The sequence below is a fragment of the Leuresthes tenuis genome, unplaced genomic scaffold (genome assembly GCF_036924035.1).
Source record: "Leuresthes tenuis unplaced genomic scaffold, fLeuTen1.0.hap1 SCAF_17, whole genome shotgun sequence".
Classification (NCBI taxonomy): Eukaryota; Metazoa; Chordata; class Actinopteri; order Atheriniformes; family Atherinopsidae; genus Leuresthes; species Leuresthes tenuis.
In genome coordinates, this window is record NW_027325371.1 from 3,952,085 (window position 1) to 3,965,051 (window position 12,967).

The following is a 12,967-nucleotide window of genomic DNA, read 5'->3' on the forward strand; positions in this document are numbered from 1 at the left end:
GATAAGCAGCAGTCAGCTGCTGACACTGGTGATGAATAACTGCCATGGCTGAGCGGCAACTGATGACTTCTTGATGTTTTGGTCAAGACTCACCAGAACAGCTCGGACCAGAAAATCAAGGGCACGGCTGAACCAGCCAAGCAAGACCTACAGAGCCATGAGAGAAAGAGTGCACCCCCTTTCAATTCCAAGGGTCTCTGTGTCAGGACATAATGAAAAACATTATCTGGTCTTTACCCGGTCTGAAATTAGGTAAATGCAGCCTTGGTTCAATAACAGCACAACATATTTTGCTGTTTAATTGCATATTGAGCAAAAACTAAGCCAGTATGCAGGGTGTGAAAAACTAAGTGAACCCCTGATCCAGCAGCAGTGAGCTGCAGTGATGGTTTCCTGTGGGACGTTATCAGTCTCTCTCATGGTTCTGGAGGAATCTCGGCCACTCTTCTCTCCAGCGCTGCTTCAGCTCATTGAGGTTTGCAGCTTTGGTTTCTGCACAGCTCTCTTAAGGTCCCACCACAGCATTTCAGTCAGGCTGAGGTCTGGACTCTGACTGGACCATTGCAACACCTTGATTCTTTTCTTTTTCCCACATTCTGCTGTAGATCTGCTGCTGTGTTTGGGATCTTTGTCCTGTTGATGAGCCAGTTTCAGCCCAGCTTTAGCTGTGGGACAGATGGCCTCACATCTGACTCTAGAATACTTTGGTATCCAGAGGAGTTCATGGTGGACTCAATGACTGCAAGGTGCCCAGGTCCTGTGGCTGCAGAACCAGCCCAGATCATCAGCCCTCCACCACCGTGCTTGAAAGCTGGTATGAGGTGTTTGTGCTGATATGCTGTGTTTGGTTTCCTCCAAACGTGCTGCTGTGCATTATGACCAAACATCTCCACTTTGCTCTGGTCTGTCCAAAGGACATTGTTCCAGAAGTCTTGAGCTTTGTTCAGATGCAGCTTTGCAAACCTAAGCTGTGCTGCCATGTTCTTTTTAGAGAGAAGAGGCTTTCTCCTGCAGCCCTTCCAAACAAGCCATCCTTGTTCAGTCTTTTTCTAACTGTGCTGTCATGACCTTTGACCTTTAACATGCTAACTGAGGCCTGTAGAGTCTGAGATGTAGCTCTTGGCTTTTTCACCTTGGGGTGAACTTGCTGGGACGTCCACTCCTGGGAAGATTGACAGCTGTCCTGAATGTTTTCCACTTGTGAATAATCCTTCTCTCTGTAGAATGATGGACTCCAGATAGTTTGGAAATGGCCTTATAACCCTTCCCAGACTGATGGGCAGCAGCAGCTGCTTCTCTGAGATCATTGCTGATGTCTTTCCTCCTTGGCATCGTGTTAAACTGACAGAACTTCTGCTTTTATAGAGCTGCTCACACTGTCTGATGATCAATTAATTATATCTGATTAGCAGCACGTGGCAGCTACTTACCCTCTTAATTCCTGTGGGAGTTTTCTGCGTTTTTGTTGAGTTTTTCATCAACATATAATGACACAATGTAATAAGTTATGAGTCGTTAGTCACCTGAGGTTGCTACACTTTGGATATGTAAAACCTTACAGTTGAAAGTCTTTTTCACAAGACTGTTGATCACACTCATAAGAAATTAATCGAGCCATCAATTGTAAAAACCAAAGTACCCTTTAATCCTGCAGGCCAGCACCCACATAATACGACTGTCTCTTTTGATTGGGAGACATCACACGTGTAACCGCCAATTGGTTGGAGTTTAATCTTCGGAAGGATAGAGTTAAACTTAACACAGCAGCCTGGATAAATTACCTGGAAAGGAACCACTGTTATCGCCCTGTTTGTTTTCCAAAAGACAATAATGAAATAAATAAATGAAAAAAAAAATGAAAAAAAGAATGGCTCAGAGAAAATGAAATGATGGCGTGGCTGTGTTTTGTGAAATTGTGCTGTCAAACGTTTCTCCTTTCTAATTTCCTGGAGCGCAGATGATGGAGCATGTGTGCTGACAGCTGAATCAGATAAAAAAGGAAAAAAAACTTCTCTTTTTCCACCTCACAAGCATTTTTATGCCACATTTATAAATATAATAATGAAACAATTAGTTTGTGGCAAATGACGTTTGACAGATACAATGACCTTGTGTGTTCTGTAAATTTTTTTGATGTGGTCATTCATTAAAGTGTCAAAGCTGACAAGAGCAGATTTAAATACAAAGTACAGGGACTGAGCCCTGAAAGTAAGGAACTTATTTACCAGGAAAGCGTTATTTAAATGCTGCTTATCTATACCTTTGGAAGCAGGTGGAAGCTTCCAAAGATGCTCAAATTAAACATGCGTCTAAAAATCGATTTAACTGCTTTAAAAACGAACAAAAAGCTTTTAGAGGAAGCAATCCTCTCAGTGTGTGTACGTCTGAGTCCGTCTGATGGGACCGTCCCAGCACAACTGTCACTTCGCTCCCCTGTTACAGGTGCTCCACACAGGGGAGCTGGCAGCTCTGACGGACGCCTCCTCCTCGGGATTTATGGGAAATGACAGCTCCCGCTACATAAAGCCGAAGTGGTCGGGGAAGGGAGAGACAAAGGAAGTTCCAAACCACGAGTGCACGGCGCTGACACTAGCTGCAATTTATTTCCAGGCAGTTCTGGTCGGAAATGCGACGTTCATCCTTTTGGGCCCGGAGACTGAGTGAATGAGGAGGGAGAGGAGGAGAGAGCCCCACCCTTAATCTACTTCCTCTGTTTGTGGTAATGGTCTATAAGTCTTTCTGCCAGCGAAAATCACATTTCTTACATGGCTGACTCTTGATGAATTATTTCACATTTCACTTACTTACCGTACCTTTGCAAAAGTTAATCTACACCGATGACGTTAAGGGAAAATTTCACAGCTCGAAAATGAACGGCTCCCCTTGTTCAAACTCAAAAGGTGTGGAGCGTGTGGCTCCTTAAAAAGTCCATTTCAAACTCAATCATTTAACCGTTTGACAGCACATCTGAATGCACACGGGCCAGGCCCACCCTGTGATTTTCTATGTATTTAAATATGGACCATCTTTAATTGAGCAGAAACTGCTGTGGAGAACAGTGCTGAACTAATACTGAGGCTGAAATATCATTACGCTGATGGAAGCCGGGCTCTCTGACTTTTATTGGCAGCTTGTGAGCTAAATGTGTGGTTCAATTCAGAGGCGGCCATAGCTGCAGAGGCAAAGTAATCGACTTTGGGACAAAATGGTGTGGAAAATGACGTGTAGGTCTTTGCCTAAAGCCAACCGCGCGCAGGCAGAAATCTATCAGTCAGGTGCACACCAACATTGGCATTTACACAAATGTGATTTAGGCGACGATACTGGAGGAGCCGATGTGCTGGACCAGTGCTTTTACTGAAAGAAAACTAGAGTTTAAAGCCATGCAATCTGCAGCTCCTGCTGCTCAAAATGTCTGTGCATTTGGTTTCAGTTCGAATGCTATCATGTTTCCATAAAACAGTGTTTTACTTATGAAACCCTGCAGCATTTTGGAACATATTTAGGTCGGGGTATCATGAACCTTGTGAGCAATTCACTCTGAATTTTAAATCTCTAACCTCATTCAAGTCGGCTCTTTCTCTCTCAGCCAGTAGGAAATCAGCCTTTTGTTTTGAGATCAACACAAGATTCACTGCTGTTCCACACTACTGTGCTGTGAGTATTTTTGGCTCAGTGCTGCCAAAGTTTGGACACAGCCATTTATAATTCTCTTGCAAGGAAAGCAGCTTGCTTCTTTTACCCAAACAGACTCCATGGGATGCAAACTGGCCTGTGCCGTCATCACAGAATCACAATCTTTCTGAAGCCGAAAGAGCTTGACCAGGAAACCAAACAAAAATCATCACAATAAGACACAATTAAACAGCAATTATGTAAAAAGCCTTTTTTTAATGCTCTGGGAGTGCCTACACTAGCGGTGTTACATCAGCTTCTAAAGCTCAGATTCACCGCCTCTCTCCCAGCAGCAAGCCTGGAGGAGCTACAGTCACACCCACACACTTGCACGCATACACACACATACACTTGCTGAACCACAAAGCAGATCAAGTGTGCCTGGAGAGCTCTATAGAGAGGCCAGTTTTCCTCATTAGACCGCATGTGCAGCACTCTCCAAAAAACCCCTCACTCTAATCACTGTCACCAGACCTCGGCTGAAAAACAGATAATTAATGTTGGGCCCTGCCTCAATCAGCCTCCATGCTAAACAGCCGTGTGTACATATGTGTGCGCACGTGTGTGGGTGTCTGCATTTGTCTATTTGGAGTCTGTCGATGTAGGAGGGCCCCCCCCCCCCTCCGGGGATTGTGGATGCTCGAGCCATCCACAACAACGATTTCTCTCAGGCTCGCATTAGCTCTCAGAACAAACACAACCCGGATAATGCACGTTTCCAGAATTTACAGGAGGAATGTGCTGCTTTCTGACAAAAAGGGGTTTGCTGCCTCTGTTTTGTGGCATCTCCTCCGTCACCGACTCTAATGTCTCGCCCCTTCTGCTCCGCGACTGCCCTTTTATTTCCCCTTCACCCATTTATTACACGGAATGGACTCCTTAATCGAATGCTTTGCAGAGCAGATTTATTTATGTTCTCTTTTTCCTTCCTAAAGGCAGTTATTAATATTATAAATATTTGATGATACTTTGTGTGACCCTGCAGAGAATGACGGAGAGGAATTGAAGGTTAATGCCGGGGGTACAGACTGATTAAATGGCGAGTGAATGGCAAAAGCCTGTGCAGGGCCGCTATAAACTTTCTAATAAAATGGACTAAGTAAACACTGTTCGCAGGAGAATTTCGCTATAGGACTTTAAAAAGGTAATTTACAAAAACACATTTCCCTTCCTGCCCTTTGGTGATGAACAAACATAAAAATAGTTTCATTTTCTTTCTGTCGGTTTTCAGATATATGTCCCCAGACCCCGACCCCCCCCCAAAAAAAGAAAGAGGTGAAAGGAAATTCATGCGTAGTCCTCAAAGCATTCAAAACATTTGGAAAAAAAAAAAAACTCAATAGCAATTTGTTTTCTGACACAAAAGACTGAGAAGGTCCACAATCAATTTTCCCATGAAAATCCACAAAAGCAAATACTTCCTTGTAGTTTGTTCCCTTGTTGCCAAACATTTGCCAGGTCAACATCTTTTAAACATGAATGTTTCTGGTCTTCTTATTTGGCTGTGACAGGATATTCTTCAAAACAAGACATTTTGAGTTGGGTAGTTGAAGGGTGAAAAATGCACGTTCCTCATAGATCATTAAAGATCATTATCATGTCATGTTGTGCCAGATACATCAGCCTCTTTGGCTGAGTAATGTACACATGAAACCTCATTTTGGTTTCTACAAACACAAAACAGCACAGTGTTTTCAGCACATACGAGTGGAATTAACTGTTTCTTTTGCAAGACATTAAGCAGGAAAATGTGTTGACAGATGTGGAGCCAAGCTGTGTCTTCACAGACAAATAATATGATATCTGCATGAATATATGTACACGTGATAATCAGTCGATGTATCTATATCAGAATTTATCAAGTCATTGGCATTGCTCTAGTCTATAGAGTATTTTTCCATGAGCTGGAGGACTTATCCTGAGTGACAAGCAGTCAATGGTATGGCCCAACAGTTCCTCATGGTGCCAATAAGGGTCTCAAAAACATGGCTGAAGTTTCATACATATTAAACCAGCAGACGTCAGCTTGCAGGATGGGACATGTCAGAGCTGGCAATCAGGAGCAAGCAGTCAGTGTCGCTTCCTGAGTGAGCCAAGTTACAACTTACTGAAACTTTACCCGAGAGAAATGGAAAACATCCGCAGCATTCACTGGAAGTTACCTAAAAACCAACCGTAAATAGTCATAAAATAACCGTAAAGGCTGTAAATAAGGCATGTCTAACAAATCCTATATGCCGAAATGCTATCTAAGTTAAAGCTAAATGAAGTTTTAGACAAGATGGAGGCTATATTTTCTTATTTTTAATTTTTTTTTTAAATTGGCTGGAATAATTTGGTTAAACTGAGATTAAAAAGGATCATTGTGAAGTCGTAAGTATGTACAAACCCATCTACTTTAGGATAACAGGTTAATCTAGCATTAGCGACACGCTATTAGCCGTTTGCTAATGTAGCTAATGTAGTGAGCCAAGTTACAACTTACTGAAACTTTACCCGAGAGAAATGGAAAACATCCGCAGCATTCACTGGAAGTTACCTAAAAACCAACCGTAAATAGTCGTAAATAACCGTAAAGGCTGTAAATAAGGCATGTCAAACAAATCCTATATGCCGAAAAGCTGTCTTAGTTAAATCTAAATCAAGTTTTAGCCAAGATGGAGGCTATATTTTCTTATTTTTAATTTTTTTTTTTAATTGGCTGGAATAATTTGGTTAAACTGAGATTAAAAAGCATCATTGTGAAGTCGTAAGTACGTACAAACCCATCTACTTTAGGATAACAGGTTAATCTAGCATTAGCGACACGCTATTAGCCGTTTGCTAATGTAGCTAATGTAGCTAATGTAGTGAGCCAAGTTACAACTTACTGAAACTTTACCCGAGAGAAATGGAAAACATCCGCAGCATTCACTGGAAGTTACCCAAAAACCAACCGGAAATAACCGTAAAGGCTGTAAATAAGGCATGTCAAACAAATCCTATATGCCGAAATGCTATCTTAGTTAAAGCTAAATGAAGTTTTAGACAAGATGGAGGCTACATTTTCTTATTTTTCAATTCTTTTTAAAGTTGGCTGGAATAATTTGGTTAAACTGAGATTAAAAAGCATCATTGTGAAGTCGTATGTACGTACAAACCCATCTACTTTAGGATAACAGGTTAATCTAGCATTAGCGACACGCTATTAGCCGTTTGCTAATGTAGCTAATGTAGTGAGCCAAGTTACAACTTACTGAAACTTTACCCGAGAGAAATGGAAAACATCCGCAGCATTCACTGGAAGTTACCCAAAAACCAACCGTAAATAGTCGTAAAATAACCGTAAAGGCTGTAAACAAGGCATGTCTAACAAATCCTATATGCCGAAATGCTATCTTAGTTAAAGCTAAATGAAGTTTTAGACAAGATGGAGGCTACATTTTCTTATTTTTCAATTCTTTTTAAAGTTGGCTGGAATAATTTGGTTAAACTGAGATTAAAAAGCATCATTGTGAAGTCGTATGTACGTACAAACCCATCTACTTTAGGATAACAGGTTGATCTAGCATTAGCGACACGCTATTAGCCGTTTGCTAATGTAGCTAATGTAGTGAGCCAAGTTACAACTTACTGAAACTTTACCCGAGAGAAATAGAAAACATCCGCAGCATTCACTGGAGGTTACCTAAAAACCAACCGTAAATAGTCGTAAAATAACCCTAAAGGCTGTAAATGAGGCATGTCTAACAAATCCTATATGCTGAAATGCTATCTTAGTTAAAGCTAAATCAAGTATTAGCCAAGCTGGAGGCTACATTTTCTTATTGTTAATTTTTTTTTTTAATTGGCTGGAATAATTTGGTTAAACTGAGATTAAAAAGCATCATTGTGAAGTCGTAAGTATGTACAAACCCATCTACTTTAGGATAACAGGTTAATCTAGCATTAGCGATACGCTATTAGCCGTTTGCTAATGTAGTGAGCCAAGTTACAACTTACTGAAACTTTACCCGAGAGAAATGGAAAACATCCGCAGCATTCACTGGAAGTTACCTAAAAACCAACCGGAAATAGTCGTAAAATAACCGTAAAGGCTGTAAATAAGGCATGTCTAACAAATCCTATATGCCGAAATGCTATCTTAGTTAAAGCTAAATCGAGTTTTAGCCAAGATGGAGGCTACATTTTCTTATTTTTAATTTTTTTTTTAAATTGGCTGGAATAATTTGGTTAAACTGAGATTAAAAAGCATCATTGTGAAGTCGTATGTACGTACAAACCCATCTACTTTAGGATAACAGGTTAATCTAGCATTAGCGACACGCTATTAGCCGTTTGCTAATGTAGTCAAAACAGAGTCAAAGACTCGAGTTACTGAGCTAATAGCAGGTCATTGGATATGAAAGCAAAGATAGTTAATTCTAATAATTAACTCGGTTGACGACGAGCTCGGTTTCTGCTTCTGATGCGACATGAAGCCACATAAAGGAAAGAACCAGGGAAGAATCCAGAAATCAGAGGCTCAACAACTTTCTACCTCATTCTGTGTCTGCGGCGTACAAACAAAACTACCTGGTTTCCTTCTACAAGCAAAGCAAATACGAAGCTATCTTTGGAAAAGCCACATAGAAGAAATGAGAATGAAACATGTTTCCAGCGAGTTGTCTGAAGTGAATAAACTAGACGCCACAAAGCATCAGTGTAGGTTATGTTGCCATTTGTTGTAATTCAGCAGAAGAAGCGGCCGTCCTAACTAGGAACAAAGCGTATAAAAAATTCAGCTGTGGTGGACATCAATAAGGGAAAATACAGAGAGCTCTTCTTCAGGAAGTTATTCTATCTCTGGGAGTATCTGAGATATCATATATCTGGGAAGACGCCAGTCACTCATACGAGTTTAGAATTTATTGTTCACTCGCTTGGACTGGAAACAGCTGGTGAGTCACAGTTCTTGGTACGGCTTATAAACATTTAGTGGATCAGTGGAAGTTTTCTTTTTTTTTCCCTTTCACCTTTTCTTATACACATCTTCTAAATGTCAACAGTGGTAATGGAAGCTCAGCTATTATGGCAAATGCCAGCAGAGGGAGTTAACTACATTATTATAGTTTCTGAGACCATGTTAAAACTAAGTAATTACTCTGATAACTGTAAAGAAATATCAGCAAGTTAACTGTTGGCTGCCAGTAAAGGATAAATTATCATTTGATTCACTATTTCTCACATGGGTTATTACACTGGTGGAAAGGGCATAACAGCAGTGTTGAGTTCTTACATTTTCAGTGTTTTTAGGACCTCAGACAGATCTCCAAAAACAAGCATAACTGTGCACATGGATAGATTGAAAATGACTTAAAATAAAGAAAATGCACAGTGAGCTGACCCCTGAAGGATGCTATCAGCTCGGAGGCTGCTCTCTGAAGACTTGAGTCCTTTTTAATCACATGTAGGTTTGCATATCTACTAAAAGCTGGCAAATGGAGTCGCGCTGCAACTATCTCGTATTTTATCAGCAGCACTTTCACCCTGCAATCACCATCTTCCTCACGCAGTGTTTTGAGGCAGTGCTCCACTTCCCAGGCTCCGCTGTGAAATCAATTCTGCTTTCTGGCTTCCCATCAATAAAAAAAACCCCAAAACAAAACAAAGTATCTTAAAGATTTGCAGCACATGTCCATCATCAGTGAATTGTGGTATTCATGAGTCTTTGAATAGGCATTTTCTAAGAATGTTGGCAAATGAAAACGGGCCCCAATTACAGCATCAGCTTTCATACTCTGCAGCACGAGCAGCGCTGCATCTTTGTCAGGACTGAAACACGTGTGATGGGTTTGCAATCGTAATCAGAAGTCAGCAAATTAGTAAATTCCATCGCTCATTATTCAAGATGTGCAATTACTGGAATCCAATATTCCAAAGTTAGGTGGAAAAGAAGAAGAAAACACCCCGAAGGAGCCGAACCCCCCTCTTCCAGTGGACATAATTTAATCAGCAAAGTATCTGATTAAACCGTTTAAAAGGCTGCGGCATACAACATTTATTGACTCCCCAAATGTGTCTTTCTTTATACATTCAGACATGACTGAATAAATGATTTGAAGCTGACATATATAATTCGACCTTGTCAGAAGCTGAGCTCCATCCCCCCACATTTCCTTGTGTATGCTGTGTAATTGAGCCTTCAGGGAGAGTGGAGAGACTATCTGGTCCTCACTTTGTAAGGATCTGTATTGATGATCACAACCATCTAATCAATAGGAGCATACACGCGATCAAACAGGAATAAATATGGCGTCACAGCTACTTATCTGGCTTTCACCAGCTGTTTAATATTTGCAAAGATCACAGACTTACGTTAACAGCACCTCGGGGGTACCCACTTTAAAGTGAAAGATATATGTAATTAAATATGTTTCCTTGCATAAAAGCCTATTAACTTCTCTTCAATATATTTCTTGACAATGACACATACACCGTGGAAACGCTCCATTTAAATTGGTCAGAAGCAGACGGGCTTTCCGCATTCAAATTACAGAAATTTCCTATGAAAGCCACAGGCAACTCTGAAATGAAAGTTGCATTAATTGAGAGAATTTAAATTACTTTTTGCGGTGCAGCTTTTGTAATCTTCCTCCGCCACAAATTTCCCAGCTTTGATGGTGGTTGGTAAAAGTTTCCCTTGAAACTCTGAAGTAATCATCTGTTTTCCAGGTTTGTTTTTCACCTGCCTCGTGTGGGAAAATGGGAAAAACAGAGGAGGAAAGGATACATGATTGCCTTGTTTACCTTGACTTAATACTGTGTCTGTGTGTGTTAAACCACGAGGATTGAGAAAATTCACCAAGGCCAGATGGGGATGTCAATCTGAAGCTTTTCATTCACTTTTGCTGACACATCCGCAACTGGAGCCTCGGTGGGTCCCGAGAGCCACTGCACATTTCTAACAGTCAAAATCAATCGCTCATTTGGATTCAGCAACTTGGAAAACATGAAAAATATCACCTATGGCAGCAGAACATGCCAGAAAAATCATTAGAATTAGAAATGAACAACAAGTTTAAAGTACAAACTTCAAAAACAGGCACCAGGAGCTAAACTTTAAGCATAAACGGCTACATGTGATCCATGTTAAACCATGTAATAAAAATGCAAATACTTTATTTCTTACTCCAGGAGTTTATAGTCCAACAACAAATCGAATATATTGCGGGGTGTTTAACATATATACGTTTTCATTTTCTGCATTTGCTCATCAGATTGTCAAAGCAAGTGAAGCGCCACACAATATCCTGGGCTTCACAAATGTAATATAACCTGGAATGCAATGGGCCAGTGTGGTGCAGCTGCAGCATTAGGGCCAATGGGAGCTCTTTAAATGAGAGTGTGGCTGTAAACACCACGTCTACCGTCTCCCCCTTGCCGGCATTACTAGCGAAGCTGATGACAAGTGCCGCGCAGCCCTCTAGTGCCTTTAATACAGCAAGAGCATTCTCCAGGGGAAATGCAATCTGTGTCCTCTGTACAGATCCACTGTCTGCACTTCCCCGCATGTGAGCGGCTATCATATTATACTCCCCGCTCTCGAAATGGGAGAAGGAAATGGGAAATCGCCTCGGCTAGAGATGAACTAGGAACATAATCAAAAAATAGTGTGGCACAAACGGCGCAGATCAGCCCGGCATGCAGACCTCCCCTGGCTTAGCGCTAAATAATAAGCAGTGGGGTTGCTCGGGATGGCTTGTGCCATTGAGGAGAAAGTACGCCCCTTTTTTATTTATTTTTTTTTACCCCTCAGGCATCTATTGGCTTATAGCAGCTTATACGTTTAAGATGGGAGATAAGAACAGAGACGCGTCCCTCATGTGGTGATCCCACATTCCTTTATAGCCAATAAAAACAGCCGAACTGCACAGACAAAAGGCTCACAACATGAGTGTGTCAAACATTTCCAGCTGACCTTCCTGATTACTGGAGTGCTTTTTTAATCTAAACCAAACATGGGAAAATAAAGGCACAATGTTCAGAAGATAAAAGTCGTCCTGTTAAAGTGAGGGAAAAGGTCTCAAAGTACGAATCGGACTTTTTCGGGGCTGTTTGTGTTCGCCTTCTGTGCTCTGCTGTAAATGCAAGACAAAGCCCGATCCAAACAGCGGAAACACATTAAGAAAATGCAATTGTTTCATTGCTATTTTTGCCCACCTGAAAAAGACAAAGACAGTTGAACAGAGGATGGTTGGCGAGTGTAGAGTGAAGTCACAGTGTGTTTGAAGAGAATGTGCTGCACACGTGTGTGACACAAAGTGTGTGTGACAGCGTTAAGCCTGAGTGAGAGGTGAAAGGACTGCTGTACTCACAGTTGTGCTCTTGTTTCCCTGTGGTCTGCCGGCGTGTCAGAGTTTCATCCTCTCAGCGTCTCTCCCTGGGCTGGGCTTCCTCTTCCTCTTCTGACCAAAAGGTGTGAGGAGGAGGAGGAGGAGGGGATACACGGATTGAGCGCTAAGGAATGAAAAACGAAGAGAGAGAGAGAGGGGAAGAAGTGGAGGAGGAGGAGGGAGTGCGAGCGAGCTGGAAGAGAGAGAGAGTGTGGATGGAGGGAGGGCGAGCGGTGGCTTGCGATTGGCCTGTCAGTCCGGGAGAGGGAGCGTTGGTCTCGGCGGTGTAAGGGCGGCGGGCTGCCTGCACCCCAGTCCGTCTGCCGGCTTCTCCGACTTAAACACCAGAGCTGCTTGAGCCGATTCCTACAACAACACAACACACACACTGGCTGGCTCACGACTCACACTCTGAACACACACACACACACACACACAGAGAAGAAGAAAGAAGGAGGCTGATCACACACACACACACAGAGAAGAAGAAAGAAGGAGGCTGATAGAGGGAGGCAGACATTTTCAGAGGGCTGATGACAGCTTCAAGCTGAAGCTTCTCCTTGGCTCCTCATCAGTGACAGGTACTGAGGAACAGGAGACAGAGGAAGGCTCTTCCTCCCATTCACACGCCTCTACACGCGCACACACGTGCACACACAAATCACCCGTCCACATCCAACACACCCTCCTCCCCTCCCCATCTCAATTACCATAGCCGCGGCAGATGTATTGTGCTTGTCAGCTCTCAAGCAAGGCTGAGGAGGAGATGTTGGCTAACTTCTCTCATCTAATTTAACCAAGCTATAATCAGGCCACACTGTGGAGCTCATTTATGGTCAGACTGGACCCAAGGAGACACGGACAAACTCCTAGTAGCTCAGCCCAGGTCAGAGAGCAGCAGGCTGCAGCCATTTTCAACCAGAAAACACAAACAGTGA

General features: G+C 42.2%; 1 protein-coding gene across 3 annotated transcripts in view; it reads right to left on the reverse strand.

The window, feature by feature from the left end:
• rbfox3a (RNA binding fox-1 homolog 3a) overlaps positions 1-12,369 on the reverse strand; it is a 445,121-nt gene extending 432,752 nt beyond the window's left edge. The window contains exon 1 of one of the 3 annotated variants that reach the window (XM_072368746.1): positions 12,012-12,367. The gene's annotated coding sequence lies outside the window, so the exon portion shown is untranslated. Of the gene's footprint in view, positions 1-12,011 lie in introns of all 3 variants that reach the window. The other 2 variants (XM_072368744.1, XM_072368747.1) reach the window with 2 other exon arrangements.
• Positions 12,370-12,967: the final 598 nt, after the last annotated feature.